General features: G+C 47.2%; 11 non-coding genes across 11 annotated transcripts; all 11 read right to left on the bottom strand.

Moving 5' to 3' along the window:
- Positions 1-828: 828 nt before the first annotated feature.
- TRNAL-CAA (transfer RNA leucine (anticodon CAA)) lies at positions 829-940 on the bottom strand. Its single transcript has 2 exons — positions 903-940; positions 829-874 (listed from the first exon to the last, which is right to left on the bottom strand). It is a non-coding gene; the product is annotated as a tRNA-Leu (tRNA).
- A 5,545-nt stretch (positions 941-6,485) lies between these two features.
- TRNAL-CAA (transfer RNA leucine (anticodon CAA)) lies at positions 6,486-6,597 on the bottom strand. Its single transcript has 2 exons — positions 6,560-6,597; positions 6,486-6,531 (listed from the first exon to the last, which is right to left on the bottom strand). It is a non-coding gene; the product is annotated as a tRNA-Leu (tRNA).
- Positions 6,598-6,886: 289 nt separating this feature from the next.
- Positions 6,887-6,959, bottom strand: TRNAV-AAC (transfer RNA valine (anticodon AAC)). The gene has a single exon. It is a non-coding gene; the product is annotated as a tRNA-Val (tRNA).
- A 386-nt stretch (positions 6,960-7,345) lies between these two features.
- TRNAH-AUG (transfer RNA histidin (anticodon AUG)) lies at positions 7,346-7,417 on the bottom strand. Its single transcript has one exon. It is a non-coding gene; the product is annotated as a tRNA-His (tRNA).
- A 429-nt stretch (positions 7,418-7,846) lies between these two features.
- TRNAV-UAC (transfer RNA valine (anticodon UAC)) lies at positions 7,847-7,919 on the bottom strand. Its single transcript has one exon. It is a non-coding gene; the product is annotated as a tRNA-Val (tRNA).
- A 385-nt stretch (positions 7,920-8,304) lies between these two features.
- TRNAP-CGG (transfer RNA proline (anticodon CGG)) lies at positions 8,305-8,376 on the bottom strand. The gene has a single exon. It is a non-coding gene; the product is annotated as a tRNA-Pro (tRNA).
- A 938-nt stretch (positions 8,377-9,314) lies between these two features.
- TRNAL-CAA (transfer RNA leucine (anticodon CAA)) lies at positions 9,315-9,426 on the bottom strand. Its single transcript has 2 exons — positions 9,389-9,426; positions 9,315-9,360 (listed from the first exon to the last, which is right to left on the bottom strand). It is a non-coding gene; the product is annotated as a tRNA-Leu (tRNA).
- Positions 9,427-12,143: 2,717 nt separating this feature from the next.
- TRNAL-CAA (transfer RNA leucine (anticodon CAA)) lies at positions 12,144-12,255 on the bottom strand. Its single transcript has 2 exons — positions 12,218-12,255; positions 12,144-12,189 (listed from the first exon to the last, which is right to left on the bottom strand). It is a non-coding gene; the product is annotated as a tRNA-Leu (tRNA).
- A 748-nt stretch (positions 12,256-13,003) lies between these two features.
- TRNAP-AGG (transfer RNA proline (anticodon AGG)) lies at positions 13,004-13,075 on the bottom strand. Its single transcript has one exon. It is a non-coding gene; the product is annotated as a tRNA-Pro (tRNA).
- A 429-nt stretch (positions 13,076-13,504) lies between these two features.
- Positions 13,505-13,577, bottom strand: TRNAV-UAC (transfer RNA valine (anticodon UAC)). The gene has a single exon. It is a non-coding gene; the product is annotated as a tRNA-Val (tRNA).
- A 3,201-nt stretch (positions 13,578-16,778) lies between these two features.
- TRNAP-CGG (transfer RNA proline (anticodon CGG)) lies at positions 16,779-16,850 on the bottom strand. The gene has a single exon. It is a non-coding gene; the product is annotated as a tRNA-Pro (tRNA).
- Positions 16,851-17,543: the final 693 nt, after the last annotated feature.

Raw genomic sequence — 17,543 nt, 5'->3', positions numbered from 1 at the left:
TCAAGGTGTTGTTTTTTTCACTCTTGCAAGGAAGGGATCAGCCGATATCCTAGCTGCCAGTGAGCAGAAAAAAGGCACTGATGAGAACTGCAGGCACTTTCTGGCACTTGTACTTCTCTGCAAGTCCTGGACCCTTGCCCCATAAACTTCCACCCCAGAAGCAAGGGAGGGCCTGCCAATTCTTGCTTCTAAGAAAGAGGTGTTTGATTCTTGGATTCAAACACGCTCACTCAGCGCTCGATCAGGCTCGATCAGGCGAGATTTATATGAGTGGCTCGCAGGACTGAAACACTCACCTGGGAGACCCAGGGTGGCTGAATTCCCAGAATGGCCATTGTTGGGCAAGTCACCTCCTTTCCTCCTGCCTCAATCTAGAATTGGCTGCAAATCACAAGATAGAGTTCAATGTCCGTGTGTACTGCCTACTCCCAGCTACCTCTCTGTCTTCCTTATGTAAATTAAAATTCGCAAGGGGGGACCAATGACAATCTGCTCCTCCCACATAACCAGGAAGCCCTGTTGAACATGTCTGCCTGTGTTGTTGCAGGGACAGTGCCTTCTCCGCCCAAAAGGTGGCAGGAGAGCCTCACAACAAAGATGGGATCAACTGCTTAATGAGAAACCAGCACAGCAGTTAGTGTGATGGAGTGCAAATTTAACGGAAGGTGTGCCTGAGGTGTCCCTTCCAGGAATACATGGAATTGTGATTGAGGGCCCAGCCTGATCGTTGGTGGATTTCTCGTCATATGTTACAGGTCCGTGCAAAGATTGTGGTGTGTGGGGAATGCACTGCAAAAAACAGGACGATTTATGGGTGTAAAAGAGACCTGTCAGAAGTGGGATTTGAACCCACGCCTCCATGAGGAGACCAGAAGTCTCAGTTGCACTGAAGATCAAGCTCTCTTGAGTCTGGCGCCTTAGACCACTCGGCCATCCTGACAGCCCTGGCTATGTACAGGTCTGACTCTTCTGTCTGCACTTGCCAATGTTTGCACTTACAGCGTTCGCAGCAATGTCACAGGTGTAAAGGCCCCACAATACAACATGGCATGATAAAAAAAAAAAGCTAGGCACAAGAGCGACCACTGATGGATGCGGATTACTTTGTTTCGTCTTGGAAAAGTAAAGGAAGTTTCCCACGGCTCGCTGGGTTCATGGACCGCCTCTTCTTAAGCTTGCATTGAGATAATAAGGTTTTAGAGGGTGCACATAAAAGCAGCTCATGCACAGTGTTTCTGCCCGGTCTCGAACCGGGGACCTTTCGCGTGTTAGGCGAACATGATGACCACTACACTACAGAAATTAACTTGCTGTGTTTTACTGTTAGAGCAAGGTTCCTCTCAAGGATTCTCTCTACTTCTATTCTGCTGTATCAGCAGCCACTCAGAAAGCGAGGAGCAAGTGTGAAAACTGCAGAGATATCAGCCAACATGCTTGCAATTAGACGTATTAAAAATTTACTTATGCAGGCATCGACAGACAAATATCTGATGCCTAAATGCCAGCAAGTACAGCTTGGGAAAGCATCACCTGGGACACACACAGACTAAGCATGAAGGCAGAAAAAGCATGGATATCCGTTTTTCTTCTGAGGTTCAAAATAATTTGTGCAACAATGCGCCGAATGTAATGAGAAATAGTCAGGCATTGTCAGTTTTGAGTAGGATTCGTATGTTTACCTCTAAAAAAGGGCTCGTCCGAGATTTGAACCCGGGACCTCTCACACCCTAAGCGAGAATCATACCCCTAGACCAACGAGCCGAGGCACTCAAGAGTCACCTTTTGCACCGGCTCCGGGGGTTATTGGCAGCGAGTTGGTGAATGATTCACCCAAAGCAAGCAACTGCACATGCTGCTCTCTTCTGCAATATGGTTGCTGTCTTTTCCATGGCCGTCATCGAACAAGAAATGAAAATACCTCCATCCTTCAGACATTTTGTCTGCTCTAGGTGTAAGCTCTCGGTGAGGACAATAAAACAATTTCTGCTCTCATGCCTTGCTTTCATCAAGTAGGCCCACCCTTCAGTACAAAAGGACGTGCAAACGAATGGCGCAAACTATCGTCACTTCTCTTTTTGAGCTGTCACTGAAGCCCCTGGAGCACAGTACGTCACGCTGGTGAGGGATAGACAGCTTCCATTATCTCAGCTTTCCTATAAGTTGAGAAAGTAAATGCAAGCAATAAGCTGCTATTTTTGCCCGGTCTCGAACCAGGGACCTTTCGCGTGTAAAGCGAACGTGATAACCACTACACCACAGAAACAGATACTCTTGCAGCAATCTTCTTGGCATGTAGTGGGCTGGAAAGCACAGACCAAGGGCCAATGTCCATGAAGCTCAACGTTGGACCCTCCTTACCCGATCTCTTTCTTTGGAAGAAAGGAACGAGGACCACTTTTATTCCAAAAGGCGATTTTAAAACCAAACCTGAAATCACGCTAGAAAAACACTTTGAATTTAATGTTCCTACACTGATGGTCCACCCCAGAAAAGCAGTTGCAAAGAAGTCCGGCACTGAAATTCTATACGCCAAAACTGGGAAACAGCGTGCAGGGAAAGGAACTTTCTCACCATACACGGCGTTTTATAGCATTGAAAAGAAGAAATGGTCCTATATAATAAGCAGCCTAAAAATAATTCCACAACATGGGCTCGTCTGGGATTTGAACCCGGGACCTCTCGCACCCGAAGCGAGAATCATACCCCTAGACCAACGAGCCTGATTCCCCTGTCAGCAATTTGAACAATTTCTGATGCGTCTTTCAGAAACAAAGCAGTGCTATTTGGCTGCTCTCTCTCTATGTGAGCCACACAAAGTCATGTTTTCTCTCAAGGTGTTGTTTTTTTCACTCTTGCAAGGAAGGGATCAGCCAATATCCTAGCTGCCAGTGAGCAGAAAAAAGGCACTGATGAGAACTGCAGGCACTTTCTGGCACTTGTACTTCTCTGCAAGTCCTGGACCCTTGCCCCATAAACTTCCACCCCAGAAGCAAGGGAGGGCCTGCCAATTCTTGCTCCTAAGAAAGAGGTGTTTGATTCTTGGAGTCTAACATGCTCACTCAGCGCTCGATCAGGCTCGATCAGGCGAGATTTATATGAGTGGCTCGCAGGACTGAAACACTCACCTGGGAGACCCAGGGTGGCTGAATTCCCAGAATGGCCATTGTGGGGCAAGTCACCTCCTTTCCTCCTGCCTCAATCTAGAATTGGCTGCAAATCACAAGATAGAGTTCAATATCCGTGTGTACTGCCTACTCCCAGCTACCTCTCTGTCTTCCTTATGTAAATTAAAATTCGCAAGGGGGGACCAATGACAATCTGCTCCTCCCACATAACCAGGAAGCCCTGTTGAACATGTCTGCCTGTGTTGTTGCAGGGACAGTGCCTTCTCCGCCCAAAAGGTGGCAGGAGAGCCTCACAACAAAGATGGGATCAACTGCTTAATGAGAAACCAGCACAGCAGTTAGTGTGATGGAGTGCAAATTTAACGGAAGGTGTGCCTGAGGTGTCCCTTCCAGGAATACATGGAATTGTGATTGAGGGCCCAGCCTGATCGTTGGTGGATTTCTCGTCATATGTTACAGGTCCGTGCAAAGATTGTGGTGTGTGGGGAATGCACTGCAAAAAACAGGACGATTTATGGGTGTAAAAGAGACCTGTCAGAAGTGGGATTTGAACCCACGCCTCCATGAGGAGACCAGAAGTCTCAGTTGCACTGAAGATCAAGCTCTCTTGAGTCTGGTGCCTTAGACCACTCGGCCATCCTGACAGCCCTGGCTATGTACAGGTCTGACTCTTCTGTCTGCACTTGCCAATGTTTGCACTTACAGCGTTCGCAGCAATGTCACAGATGTAAAGGCCCCACAATACAACATGGCATGATAAAAAAAAAAGCTAGGCACAAGAGCGACCACTGATGGATGCGGATTACTTTGTTTCGTCTTGGAAAAGTAAAGGAAGTTTCCCACGGCTCGCTGGGTTCATGGACCGCCTCTTCTTAAGCTTGCATTGAGATAATAAGGTTTTAGAGGGTGCTCATAAAAGCAGCTCATGCACAGTGTTTCTGCCCGGTCTCGAACCGGGGACCTTTCGCGTGTTAGGCGAACGTGATGACCACTACACTACAGAAATTAACTTGCTGTGTTTTACTGTTAGAGCAAGGTTCCTCTCAAGGATTCTCTCTACTTCTATTCTGCTGTATCAGCAGCCACTCAGAAAGCGAGGAGCAAGTGTGAAAACTGCAGAGATATCAGCCAACATGCTTGCAATTAGACGTATTAAAAATGTACTTATGCAGGCATCGACAGACAAATATCTGATGCCTAAATGCCAGCAAGTACAGCTTGGGAAAGCATCACCTGGGACACACACAGACTAAGCATGAAGGCAGAAAAAGCATGGATATCCGTTTTTCTTCTGAGGTTCAAAATAATTTGTGCAACAATGCGCCGAATGTAATGAGAAATAGTCAGGCATTGTCAGTTTTGAGTAGGATTCGTATGTTTACCTCTAAAAAAGGGCTCGTCCGAGATTTGAACCCGGGACCTCTCACACCCTAAGCGAGAATCATACCCCTAGACCAACGAGCCGAGGCACACAAGAGTCACCTTTTGCACCGGCTCCGGGGGTTATTGGCAGCGAGTTGGTGAATGATTCACCCAAAGCAAGCAACTGCACATGCTGCTCTCTTCTGCAATATGGTTGCTGTCTTTTCCATGGCCGTCATCGAACAAGAAATGAAAATACCTCCATCCTTCAGACATTTTGTCTGCTCTAGGTGTAAGCTCTCGGTGAGGACAATAAAACAATTTCTGCTCTCATGCCTTGCTTTCATCAAGTAGGCCCACCCTTCAGTACAAAAGGACGTGCAAACGAATGGCGCAAACTATCGTCACTTCTCTTTTTGAGCTGTCACTGAAGCCCCTGGAGCACAGTACGTCACGCTGGTGAGGGATAGACAGCTTCCATTATCTCAGCTTTCCTATAAGTTGAGAGAGTAAATGCAAGCAATAAGCTGCTGTTTTTGCCCGGTCTCGAACCAGGGACCTTTCGCGTGTAAAGCGAACGTGATAACCACTACACCACAGAAACAGATACTCTTGCAGCAATCTTCTTGGCATGTAGTGGGCTGGAAAGCACAGACCAAGGGCCAATGTCCATGAAGCTCAACGTTGGACCCTCCTTACCCGATCTCTTTCTTTGGAAGAAAGGAACGAGGACCACTTTTATTCCAAAAGGCGATTTTAAAACCAAACCTGAAATCACGCTAGAAAAACACTTTGAATTTAATGTTCCTACACTGATGGTCCACCCCAGAAAAGCAGTTGCAAAGAAGTCCGGCACTGAAATTCTATACGCCAAAACTGGGAAACAGCGTGCAGGGAAAGGAACTTTCTCACCATACACGGCGTCTTATAGCATTGAAAAGAAGAAATGGTCCTATATAATAAGCAGCCTAAAAATAATTCCACAACATGGGCTCGTCTGGGATTTGAACCCGGGACCTCTCGCACCCGAAGCGAGAATCATACCCCTAGACCAACGAGCCTGATTCCCCTGTCAGCAATTTGAACAATTTCTGATGCGTCTTTCAGAAACAAAGCAGTGCTATTTGGCTGCTCTCTCTCTATGTGAGCCACACAAAGTCATGTTTTCTCTCAAGGTGTTGTTTTTTTCACTCTTGCAAGGAAGGGATCAGCCGATATCCTAGCTGCCAGTGAGCAGAAAAAAGGCACTGATGAGAACTGCAGGCACTTTCTGGCACTTGTACTTCTCTGCAAGTCCTGGACCCTTGCCCCATAAACTTCCACCCCAGAAGCAAGGGAGGGCCTGCCAATTCTTGCTCCTAAGAAAGAGGTGTTTGATTCTTGGATTCAAACACGCTCACTCAGCGCTCGATCAGGCTCGATCAGGCGAGATTTATATGAGTGGCTCGCAGGACTGAAACACTCACCTGGGAGACCCAGGGTGGCTGAATTCCCAGAATGGCCATTGTTGGGCAAGTCACCTCCTTTCCTCCTGCCTCAATCTAGAATTGGCTGCAAATCACAAGATAGAGTTCAATATCCGTGTGTACTGCCTACTCCCAGCTACCTCTCTGTCTTCCTTATGTAAATTAAAATTCGCAAGGGGGGACCAATGACAATCTGCTCCTCCCACATAACCAGGAAGCCCTGTTGAACATGTCTGCCTGTGTTGTTGCAGGGACAGTGCCTTCTCCGCCCAAAAGGTGGCAGGAGAGCCTCACAACAAAGATGGGATCAACTGCTTAATGAGAAACCAGCACAGCAGTTAGTGTGATGGAGTGCAAATTTAACGGAAGGTGTGCCTGAGGTGTCCCTTCCAGGAATACATGGAATTGTGATTGAGGGCCCAGCCTGATCGTTGGTGGATTTCTCGTCATATGTTACAGGTCCGTGCAAAGATTGTGGTGTGTGGGGAATGCACTGCAAAAAACAGGACGATTTATGGGTGTAAAAGAGACCTGTCAGAAGTGGGATTTGAACCCACGCCTCCATGAGGAGACCAGAAGTCTCAGTTGCACTGAAGATCAAGCTCTCTTGAGTCTGGCGCCTTAGACCACTCGGCCATCCTGACAGCCCTGGCTATGTACAGGTCTGACTCTTCTGTCTGCACTTGCCAATGTTTGCACTTACAGCGTTCGCAGCAATGTCACAGGTGTAAAGGCCCCACAATACAACATGGCATGATAAAAAAAAAAGCTAGGCACAAGAGCGACCACTGATGGATGCGGATTACTTTGTTTCGTCTTGGAAAAGTAAAGGAAGTTTCCCACGGCTCGCTGGGTTCATGGACCGCCTCTTCTTAAGCTTGCATTGAGATAATAAGGTTTTAGAGGGTGCACATAAAAGCAGCTCATGCACAGTGTTTCTGCCCGGTCTCGAACCGGGGACCTTTCGCGTGTTAGGCGAACGTGATGACCACTACACTACAGAAACTAACTTGCTGTGTTTTACTGTTAGAGCAAGGTTCCTCTCAAGGATTCTCTCTACTTCTATTCTGCTGTATCAGCAGCCACTCAGGAAGCGAGGAGCAAGTGTGAAAACTGCAGAGATATCAGCCAACATGCTTGCAATTAGACGTATTAAAAATGTACTTATGCAGGCATCGACAGACACATATCTGATGCCTAAATGCCAGCAAGTACAGCTTGGGAAAGCATCACCTGGGACACACACAGACTAAGCATGAAGGCAGAAAAAGCATGGATATCCGTTTTTCTTCTGAGGTTCAAAATAATTTGTGCAACAATGCGCCGAGTGTAATGAGAAATTGTCAGGCATTGTCAGTTTTGAGTAGGATTCGTATGCTTACCTCTAAAAAAGGGCTCGTCCGGGATTTGAACCCGGGACCTCTCGCACCATAAGCGAGAATCATACCCCTAGACCAACGAGCCGAGGCACACAAGAGTCGCCTTTTGCACCGGCTCCGGGGGTTATTGGCAGCGAGTTGGTGAATGATTCACCCAAAGCAAGCAACTGCACATGCTGCTCTCTTCTGCAATATGTTTGCTGTCTTTTCCATGGCCGTCATCGAACAAGAAATGAAAATACCTCCATCCTTCAGACATTTTGTTTGCTCTAGGTGTATGCTCTCGGTGAGGACAATAAAACAATTTCTGCTCTCATGCCTTGCTTTCATCAAGTAGGCCCACCCTTCAGTACAAAAGGACGTGCAAACGAATGGCGCAAACTATCGTCACTTCTCTTTTTGAGCTGTCACTGATGCCCCTGGAGCACAGTACGTCACGCTGGTGAGGGATAGACAGCTTCCATTATCTCAGCTTTCCTATAAGTTGAGAGAGTAAATGCAAACAATAAGCTGCTGTTTCTGCCCGGTCTCGAACCAGGGACCTTTCGCGTGTAAAGCGAACGTGATAACCACTACACCACAGAAACAGATACTTTTGCCGCAATCTTCTTGGCATGTAGTGGGCTGGAAAGCACAGACCAAGGGCCAATGTCCATGAAGCTCAACGTTGGACCCTCCTTACCCGATCTCTTTCTTTGGAAGAAAGCAACGAGGACCACTTTTATTCCAAAAGGCGATTTTAAAACCATACCTGAAATCACGCTAGAAAAACACTTTGAATTTAATGTTCCTACACTGATGGTCCACCCCAGAAAAGCAGTTGCAAAGAAGTCCGGCACTGAAATTCTATACGCCAAAACTGGGAAACAGCGTGCAGGGAAAGGAACTTTTTCACCATACACGGCGTCTTATAGCATTGAAAAGAAGAAATGGTCCTACATAATAAGCAGCCTAAAAATAATTCCACAACATGGGCTCGTCCGGGATTTGAACCCGGGACCTCTCGCACCCGAAGTGAGAATCATACCCCTAGACCAACGAGCCTGATTCCCCTGTCAGCAATTTGAACAATTTCTGATGCGTCTTTCAGAAACAAAGCAGTGCTATTTGGCTGCTCTCTCTCTATGTGAGCCACACAAAGTCATGTTTTCTCTCAAGGTGTTGTTTTTTTCACTCTTGCAAGGAAGGGATCAGCCGATATCCTAGCTGCCAGTGAGCAGAAAAAAGGCACTGATGAGAACTGCAGGCACTTTCTGGCACTTGTACTTCTCTGCAAGTCCTGGACCCTTGCCCCATTAACTTCCACCCCAGAAGCAAGGGAGGGCCTGCCAATTCTTGCTCCTAAGAAAGAGGTGTTTGATTCTTGGATTCAAACACGCTCACTCAGCACTCAATGAGGCTCGATCAGGCGAGATTTATATGAGTGGCTCGCAGGACTGAAACACTCACCTGGGAGACCCAGGGTGGCTGAATTCCCAGAATGGCCATTGTTGGGCAAGTCACCTCCTTTCCTCCTGCCTCAATCTAGAATTGGCTGCAAATCACAAGATAGCGTTCAATGTCCGTGTGTACTGCCTACTCCCAGCTACCTCTCTGTCTTCCTTATGTAAATTAAAATTCGCAAGGGGGGACCAATGACAATCTGCTCCTCCCACATAACCAGGAAGCCCTGTTGAACATGTCTGCCTGTGTTGTTGCAGGGACAGTGCCTTCTCCGCCCAAAAGGTGGCAGGAGAGCCTCACAACAAAGATGGGATCAACTGCTTAATGAGAAACCAGCACAGCAGTTAGTGTGATGGAGTGCAAATTTAACGGAAGGTGTGCCTGAGGTGTCCCTTCCAGGAATACATGGAATTGTGATTGAGGGCCCAGCCTGATCGTTGGTGGATTTCTCGTCATATGTTACAGGTCCGTGCAAAGATTGTGGTGTGTGGGGAATGCACTGCAAAAAAACAGGACGATTTATGGGTGTAAAAGAGACCTGTCAGAAGTGGGATTTGAACCCACGCCTCCATGAGGAGACCAGAAGTCTCAGTTGCACTGAAGATCAAGCTCTCTTGAGTCTGGCGCCTTAGACCACTCGGCCATCCTGACAGCCCTGGCTATGTACAGGTCTGACTCTTCTGTCTGCACTTGCCAATGTTTGCACTTACAGCGTTCGCAGCAATGTCACAGGTGTAAAGGCCCCACAATACAACATGGCATGATAAAAAAAAAAAGCTAGGCACAAGAGCGACCACTGATGGATGCGGATTACTTTGTTTCGTCTTGGAAAAGTAAAGGAAGTTTCCCACGGCTCGCTGGGTTCATGGACCGCCTCTTCTTAAGCTTGCATTGAGATAATAAGGTTTTAGAGGGTGCACATAAAAGCAGCTCATGCACAGTGTTTCTGCCCGGTCTCGAACCGGGGACCTTTCGCGTGTTAGGCGAACGTGATGACCACTACACTACAGAAATTAACTTGCTGTGTTTTACTGTTAGAGCAAGGTTCCTCTCAAGGATTCTCTCTACTTCTATTCTGCTGTATCAGCAGCCACTCAGAAAGCGAGGAGCAAGTGTGAAAACTGCAGAGATATCAGCCAACATGCTTGCAATTAGACGTATTAAAAATTTACTTATGCAGGCATCGACAGACAAATATCTGATGCCTAAATGCCAGCAAGTACAGCTTGGGAAAGCATCACCTGGGACACACACAGACTAAGCATGAAGGCAGAAAAAGCATGGATATCCGTTTTTCTTCTGAGGTTCAAAATAATTTGTGCAACAATGCGCCGAATGTAATGAGAAATAGTCAGGCATTGTCAGTTTTGAGTAGGATTCGTATGTTTACCTCTAAAAAAGGGCTCGTCCGAGATTTGAACCCGGGACCTCTCACACCCTAAGCGAGAATCATACCCCTAGACCAACGAGCCGAGGCACACAAGAGTCACCTTTTGCACCGGCTCCGGGGGTTATTGGCAGCGAGTTGGTGAATGATTCACCCAAAGCAAGCAACTGCACATGCTGCTCTCTTCTGCAATATGGTTGCTGTCTTTTCCATGGCCGTCATCGAACAAGAAATGAAAATACCTCCATCCTTCAGACATTTTGTCTGCTCTAGGTGTAAGCTCTCGGTGAGGACAATAAAACAATTTCTGCTCTCATGCCTTGCTTTCATCAAGTAGGCCCACCCTTCAGTACAAAAGGACGTGCAAACGAATGGCGCAAACTATCGTCACTTCTCTTTTTGAGCTGTCACTGAAGCCCCTGGAGCACAGTACGTCACGCTGGTGAGGGATAGACAGCTTCCATTATCTCAGCTTTCCTATAAGTTGAGAAAGTAAATGCAAGCAATAAGCTGCTGTTTTTGCCCGGTCTCGAACCAGGGACCTTTCGCGTGTAAAGCGAACGTGATAACCACTACACCACAGAAACAGATACTCTTGCAGCAATCTTCTTGGCATGTAGTGGGCTGGAAAGCACAGACCAAGGGCCAATGTCCATGAAGCTCAACGTTGGACCCTCCTTACCCGATCTCTTTCTTTGGAAGAAAGGAACGAGGACCACTTTTATTCCAAAAGGCGATTTTAAAACCAAACCTGAAATCACGCTAGAAAAACACTTTGAATTTAATGTTCCTACACTGATGGTCCACCCCAGAAAAGCAGTTGCAAAGAAGTCCGGCACTGAAATTCTATACGCCAAAACTGGGAAACAGCGTGCAGGGAAAGGAACTTTCTCACCATACACGGCGTCTTATAGCATTGAAAAGAAGAAATGGTCCTATATAATAAGCAGCCTAAAAATAATTCCACAACATGGGCTCGTCTGGGATTTGAACCCGGGACCTCTCGCACCCGAAGCGAGAATCATACCCCTAGACCAACGAGCCTGATTCCCCTGTCAGCAATTTGAACAATTTCTGATGCGTCTTTCAGAAACAAAGCAGTGCTATTTGGCTGCTCTCTCTCTATGTGAGCCACACAAAGTCATGTTTTCTCTCAAGGTGTTGTTTTTTTCACTCTTGCAAGGAAGGGATCAGCCGATATCCTAGCTGCCAGTGAGCAGAAAAAAGGCACTGATGAGAACTGCAGGCACTTTCTGGCACTTGTACTTCTCTGCAAGTCCTGGACCCTTGCCCCATAAACTTCCACCCCAGAAGCAAGGGAGGGCCTGCCAATTCTTGCTCCTAAGAAAGAGGTGTTTGATTCTTGGATTCTAACATGCTCACTCAGCGCTCGATCAGGCTCGATCAGGCGAGATTTATATGAGTGGCTCGCAGGACTGAAACACTCACCTGGGAGACCCAGGGTGGCTGAATTCCCAGAATGGCCATTGTTGGGCAAGTCACCTCCTTTCCTCCTGCCTCAATCTAGAATTGGCTGCAAATCACAAGATAGAGTTCAATATCCGTGTGTACTGCCTACTCCCAGCTACCTCTCTGTCTTCCTTATGTAAATTAAAATTCGCAAGGGGGGACCAATGACAATCTGCTCCTCCCACATAACCAGGAAGCCCTGTTGAACATGTCTGCCTGTGTTGTTGCAGGGACAGTGCCTTCTCCGCCCAAAAGGTGGCAGGAGAGCCTCACAACAAAGATGGGATCAACTGCTTAATGAGAAACCAGCACAGCAGTTAGTGTGATGGAGTGCAAATTTAACGGAAGGTGTGCCTGAGGTGTCCCTTCCAGGAATACATGGAATTGTGATTGAGGGCCCAGCCTGATCGTTGGTGGATTTCTCGTCATATGTTACAGGTCCGTGCAAAGATTGTGGTGTGTGGGGAATGCACTGCAAAAAACAGGACGATTTATGGGTGTAAAAGAGACCTGTCAGAAGTGGGATTTGAACCCACGCCTCCATGAGGAGACCAGAAGTCTCAGTTGCACTGAAGATCAAGCTCTCTTGAGTCTGGCGCCTTAGACCACTCGGCCATCCTGACAGCCCTGGCTATGTACAGGTCTGACTCTTCTGTCTGCACTTGCCAATGTTTGCACTTACAGCGTTCGCAGCAATGTCACAGGTGTAAAGGCCCCACAATACAACATGGCATGATAAAAAAAAAAGCTAGGCACAAGAGCGACCACTGATGGATGCGGATTACTTTGTTTCGTCTTGGAAAAGTAAAGGAAGTTTCCCACGGCTCGCTGGGTTCATGGACCGCCTCTTCTTAAGCTTGCATTGAGATAATAAGGTTTTAGAGGGTGCACATAAAAGCAGCTCATGCACAGTGTTTCTGCCCGGTCTCGAACCGGGGACCTTTCGCGTGTTAGGCGAACGTGATGACCACTACACTACAGAAATTAACTTGCTGTGTTTTACTGTTAGAGCAAGGTTCCTCTCAAGGATTCTCTCTACTTCTATTCTGCTGTATCAGCAGCCACTCAGAAAGCGAGGAGCAAGTGTGAAAACTGCAGAGATATCAGCCAACATGCTTGCAATTAGACGTATTAAAAATGTACTTATGCAGGCCTCGACAGACAAATATCTGATGCCTAAATGCCAGCAAGTACAGCTTGGGAAAGCATCACCTGGGACACACACAGACTAAGCATGAAGGCAGAAAAAGCATGGATATCCGTTTTTCTTCTGAGGTTCAAAATAATTTGTGCAACAATGCGCCGAGTGTAATGAGAAATTGTCAGGCATTGTCAGTTTTGAGTAGGATTCGTATGCTTACCTCTAAAAAAGGGCTCATCCGGGATTTGAACCCGGGACCTCTCGCACCCTAAGCGAGAATCATACCCCTAGACCAACGAGCCGAGGCACACAAGAGTCGCCTTTTGCACCGGCTCCGGGGGTTATTGGCAGCGAGTTGGTGAATGATTCACCCAAAGCAAGCAACTGTACATGCTGCTCTCTTCTGCAATATGGTTGCTGTCTTTTCCATGGCCGTCATCGAACAAGAAATGAAAATACCTCCATCCTTCAGACATTTTGTTTGCTCTAGGTGTATGCTCTCGGTGAGGACAATAAAACAATTTCTGCTCTCATGCCTTGCTTTCATCAAGTAGGCCAACCCTTCAGTACAAAAGGACGTGCAAACGAATGGCGCAAACTATCGTCACTTCTCTTTTTGAGCTGTCACTGATGCCCCTGGAGCACAGTACGTCACGCTGGTGAGGGATAGACAGCTTCCATTATCTCAGCTTTCCTATAAGTTGAGAGAGTAAATGCAAACAATAAGCTGCTGTTTCTGCCCGGTCTCGAACCAGGGACCTTTCGCGTGTAAAGCGAACGTGATAACCACTACACCACAGAAACAGATACTTTTGCCGCAATCTTCTTGGCATGTAGTGGGCTGGAAAGCACAGACCAAGGGCCAATGTCCATGAAGCTCAACGTTGGACCCTCCTTACCCGATCTCTTTCTTTGGAAGAAAGCAACGAGGACCACTTTTATTCCAAAAGGCGATTTTAAAACCATACCTGAAATCACGCTAGAAAAACACTTTGAATTTAATGTTCCTACACTGATGGTCCACCCCAGAAAAGCAGTTGCAAAGAAGTCCGGCACTGAAATTCTATACGCCAAAACTGGGAAACAGCGTGCAGGGAAAGGAACTTTTTCACCATACACGGCGTCTTATAGCATTGAAAAGAAGAAATGGTCCTACATAATAAGCAGCCTAAAAATAATTCCACAACAGGGCTCGTCCGGGATTTGAACCCTGGACCTCTCGCACCCGAAGTGAGAATCATACCCCTAGACCAACGAGCCTGATTCCCCTGTCAGCAATTTGAACAATTTCTGATGTGTCTTTCAGAAACAAAGCAGTGCTATTTGGCTGCTCTCTCTCTATGTGAGCCACACAAAGTCATGTTTTCTCTCAAGGTGTTGTTTTTTTCACTCTTGCAAGGAAGGGATCAGCCGATATCCTAGCTGCCAGTGAGCAGAAAAAAGGCACTGATGAGAACTGCAGGCACTTTCTGGCACTTGTACTTCTCTGCAAGTCCTGGACCCTTGCCCCATTAACTTCCACCCCAGAAGCAAGGGAGGGCCTGCCAATTCTTGCTCCTAAGAAAGAGGTGTTTGATTCTTGGATTCAAACACGCTCACTCAGCACTCAATGAGGCTCGATCAGGCGAGATTTATATGAGTGGCTCGCAGGACTGAAACACTCACCTGGGAGACCCAGGGTGGCTGAATTCCCAGAATGGCCATTGTTGGGCAAGTCACCTCCTTTCCTCCTGCCTCAATCTAGAATTGGCTGCAAATCACAAGATAGCGTTCAATGTCCGTGTGTACTGCCTACTCCCAGCTACCTCTCTGTCTTCCTTATGTAAATTAAAATTCGCAAGGGGGGACCAATGACAATCTGCTCCTCCCACATAACCAGGAAGCCCTGTTGAACATGTCTGCCTGTGTTGTTGCAGGGACAGTGCCTTCTCCGCCCAAAAGGTGGCAGGAGAGCCTCACAACAAAGATGGGATCAACTGCTTAATGAGAAACCAGCACAGCAGTTAGTGTGATGGAGTGCAAATTTAACGGAAGGTGTGCCTGAGGTGTCCCTTCCAGGAATACATGGAATTGTGATTGAGGGCCCAGCCTGATCGTTGGTGGATTTCTCGTCATATGTTACAGGTCCGTGCAAAGATTGTGGTGTGTGGGGAATGCACTGCAAAAAAACATTACGATTTAAGGGTGTAAAAGAGACCTGTCAGAAGTGGGATTTGAACGCACGCCTCCATGAGGAGACCAGAAGTCTCAGTTGCACTGAAGATCAAGCTCTCTTGAGTCTGGCGCCTTAGACCACTCGGCCATCCTGACAGCCCTGGCTATGTACAGGTCTGACTCTTCTGTCTGCACTTGCCAATGTTTGCACTTACAGCGTTCGCAGCAATGTCACAGGTGTAAAGGCCCCACAATACAACATGGCATGATAAAAAAAAAAGCTAGGCACAAGAGCGACCACTGATGGATGCGGATTACTTTGTTTCGTCTTGGAAAAGTAAAGGAAGTTTCCCACGGCTCGCTGGGTTCATGGACCGCCTCTTCTTAAGCTTGCATTGAGATAATAAGGTTTTAGAGGGTGCACATAAAAGCAGCTCATGCACAGTGTTTCTGCCCGGTCTCGAACCGGGGACCTTTCACGTGTTAGGCGAACATGATGACCACTACACTACAGAAATTAACTTGCTGTGTTTTACTGTTAGAGCAAGGTTCCTCTCAAGGATTCTCTCTACTTCTATTCTGCTGTATCAGCAGCCACTCAGAAAGCGAGGAGCAAGTGTGAAAACTGCAGAGATATCAGCCAACATGCTTGCAATTAGACGTATTAAAAATTTACTTATGCAGGCATCGACAGACAAATATCTGATGCCTAAATGCCAGCAAGTACAGCTTGGGAAAGCATCACCTGGGACACACACAGACTAAGCATGAAGGCAGAAAAAGCATGGATATCCGTTTTTCTTCTGAGGTTCAAAATAATTTGTGCAACAATGCGCCGAGTGTAATGAGAAATTGTCAGGCATTGTCAGTTTTGAGTAGGATTCGTATGCTTACCTCTAAAAAAGGGCTCGTCCGGGATTTGAACCCGGGACCTCTCGCACCCTAAGCGAGAATCATACCCCTAGACCAACACAAGAGTCGCCTTTTGCACCGGCTCCGGGGGTTATTGGCAGCGAGTTGGTGAATGATTCACCCAAAGCAAGCAACTGCACATGCTGCTCTCTTCTGCAATATGGTTGCTGTCTTTTCCATGGCCGTCATCGAACAAGAAATGAAAATACCTCCATCCTTCAGACATTTTGTCTGCTCTAGGTGTAAGCTCTCGGTGAGGACAATAAAACAATTTCTGCTCTCATGCCTTGCTTTCATCAAGTAGGCCCACCCTTCAGTACAAAAGGACATGCAAACGAATGGCGCAAACTATCGTCACTTCTCTTTTTGAGCTGTCACTGAAGCCCCTGGAGCACAGTACGTCACGCTGGTGAGGGATAGACAGCTTCCATTATCTCAGCTTTCCTATAAGTTGAGAGAGTAAATGCAAGCAATAAGCTGCTGTTTTTGCCCGGTCTCGAACCAGGGACCTTTCGCGTGTAAAGCGAACGTGATAACCACTACACCACAGAAACAGATACTCTTGCAGCAATCTTCTTGGCATGTAGTGGGCTGGAAAGCACAGACCAAGGGCCAATGTCCATGAAGCTCAACGTTGGACCCTCCTTACCCGATCTCTTTCTTTGGAAGAAAGGAACGAGGACCACTTTTATTCCAAAAGGCGATTTTAAAACCAAACCTGAAATCACGCTAGAAAAACACTTTGAATTTAATGTTCCTACACTGATGGTCCACCCCAGAAAAGCAGTTGCAAAGAAGTCCGGCACTGAAATTCTATACGCCAAAACTGGGAAACAGCGTGCAGGGAAAGGAACTTTCTCACCATACACGGCGTCTTATAGCATTGAAAAGAAGAAATGGTCCTATATAATAAGCAGCCTAAAAATAATTCCACAACATGGGCTCGTCCGGGATTTGAACCCGGGACCTCTCGCACCCGAAGCGAGAATCATACCCCTAGACCAACGAGCCTGATTCCCCTGTCAGCAATTTGAACAATTTCTGATGCGTCTTTCAGAAACAAAGCAGTGCTATTTGGCTGCTCTCTCTCTATGTGAGCCACACAAAGTCATGTTTTCTCTCAAGGTGTTGTTTTTTTCACTCTTGCAAGGAAGGGATCAGCCGATATCCTAGCTGCCAGTGAGCAGAAAAAAGGCACTGATGAGAACTGCAGGCACTTTCTGGCACTTGTACTTCTCTGCAAGTCCTGGACCCTTGCCCCATAAACTTCCACCCCAGAAGCAAGGGAGGGCCTGCCAATTCTTGCTCCTAAGAAAGAGGTGTTTGATTCTTGGATTCAAACACGCTCACTCAGCGCTCGATCAGGCTCGATCAGGCGAGATTTATATGAGTGGCTCGCAGGACTGAAACACTCACCTGGGAGACCCAGGGTGGCTGAATTCCCAAAATGGCCATTGTTGGGCAAGTCACCTCCTTTCCTCCTGCCTCAATCTAGAATTGGCTGCAAATCACAAGATAGAGTTCAATGTCCGTGTGTACTGCCTACTCCCAGCTACCTCTCTGTCTTCCTTATGTAAATTAAAATTCGCAAGGGGGGACCAATGACAATCTGCTCCTCCCACATAACCAGGAAGCCCTGTTGAACATGTCTGCCTGTGTTGTTGCAGGGACAGTGCCTTCTCCGCCCAAAAGGTGGCAGGAGAG

The sequence above is a fragment of the Triturus cristatus genome, chromosome 10 (genome assembly GCF_964204655.1).
Source record: "Triturus cristatus chromosome 10, aTriCri1.1, whole genome shotgun sequence".
Classification (NCBI taxonomy): domain Eukaryota; kingdom Metazoa; phylum Chordata; class Amphibia; order Caudata; family Salamandridae; genus Triturus; species Triturus cristatus.
This window is presented reverse-complemented; position numbering and strand designations above follow the sequence as displayed.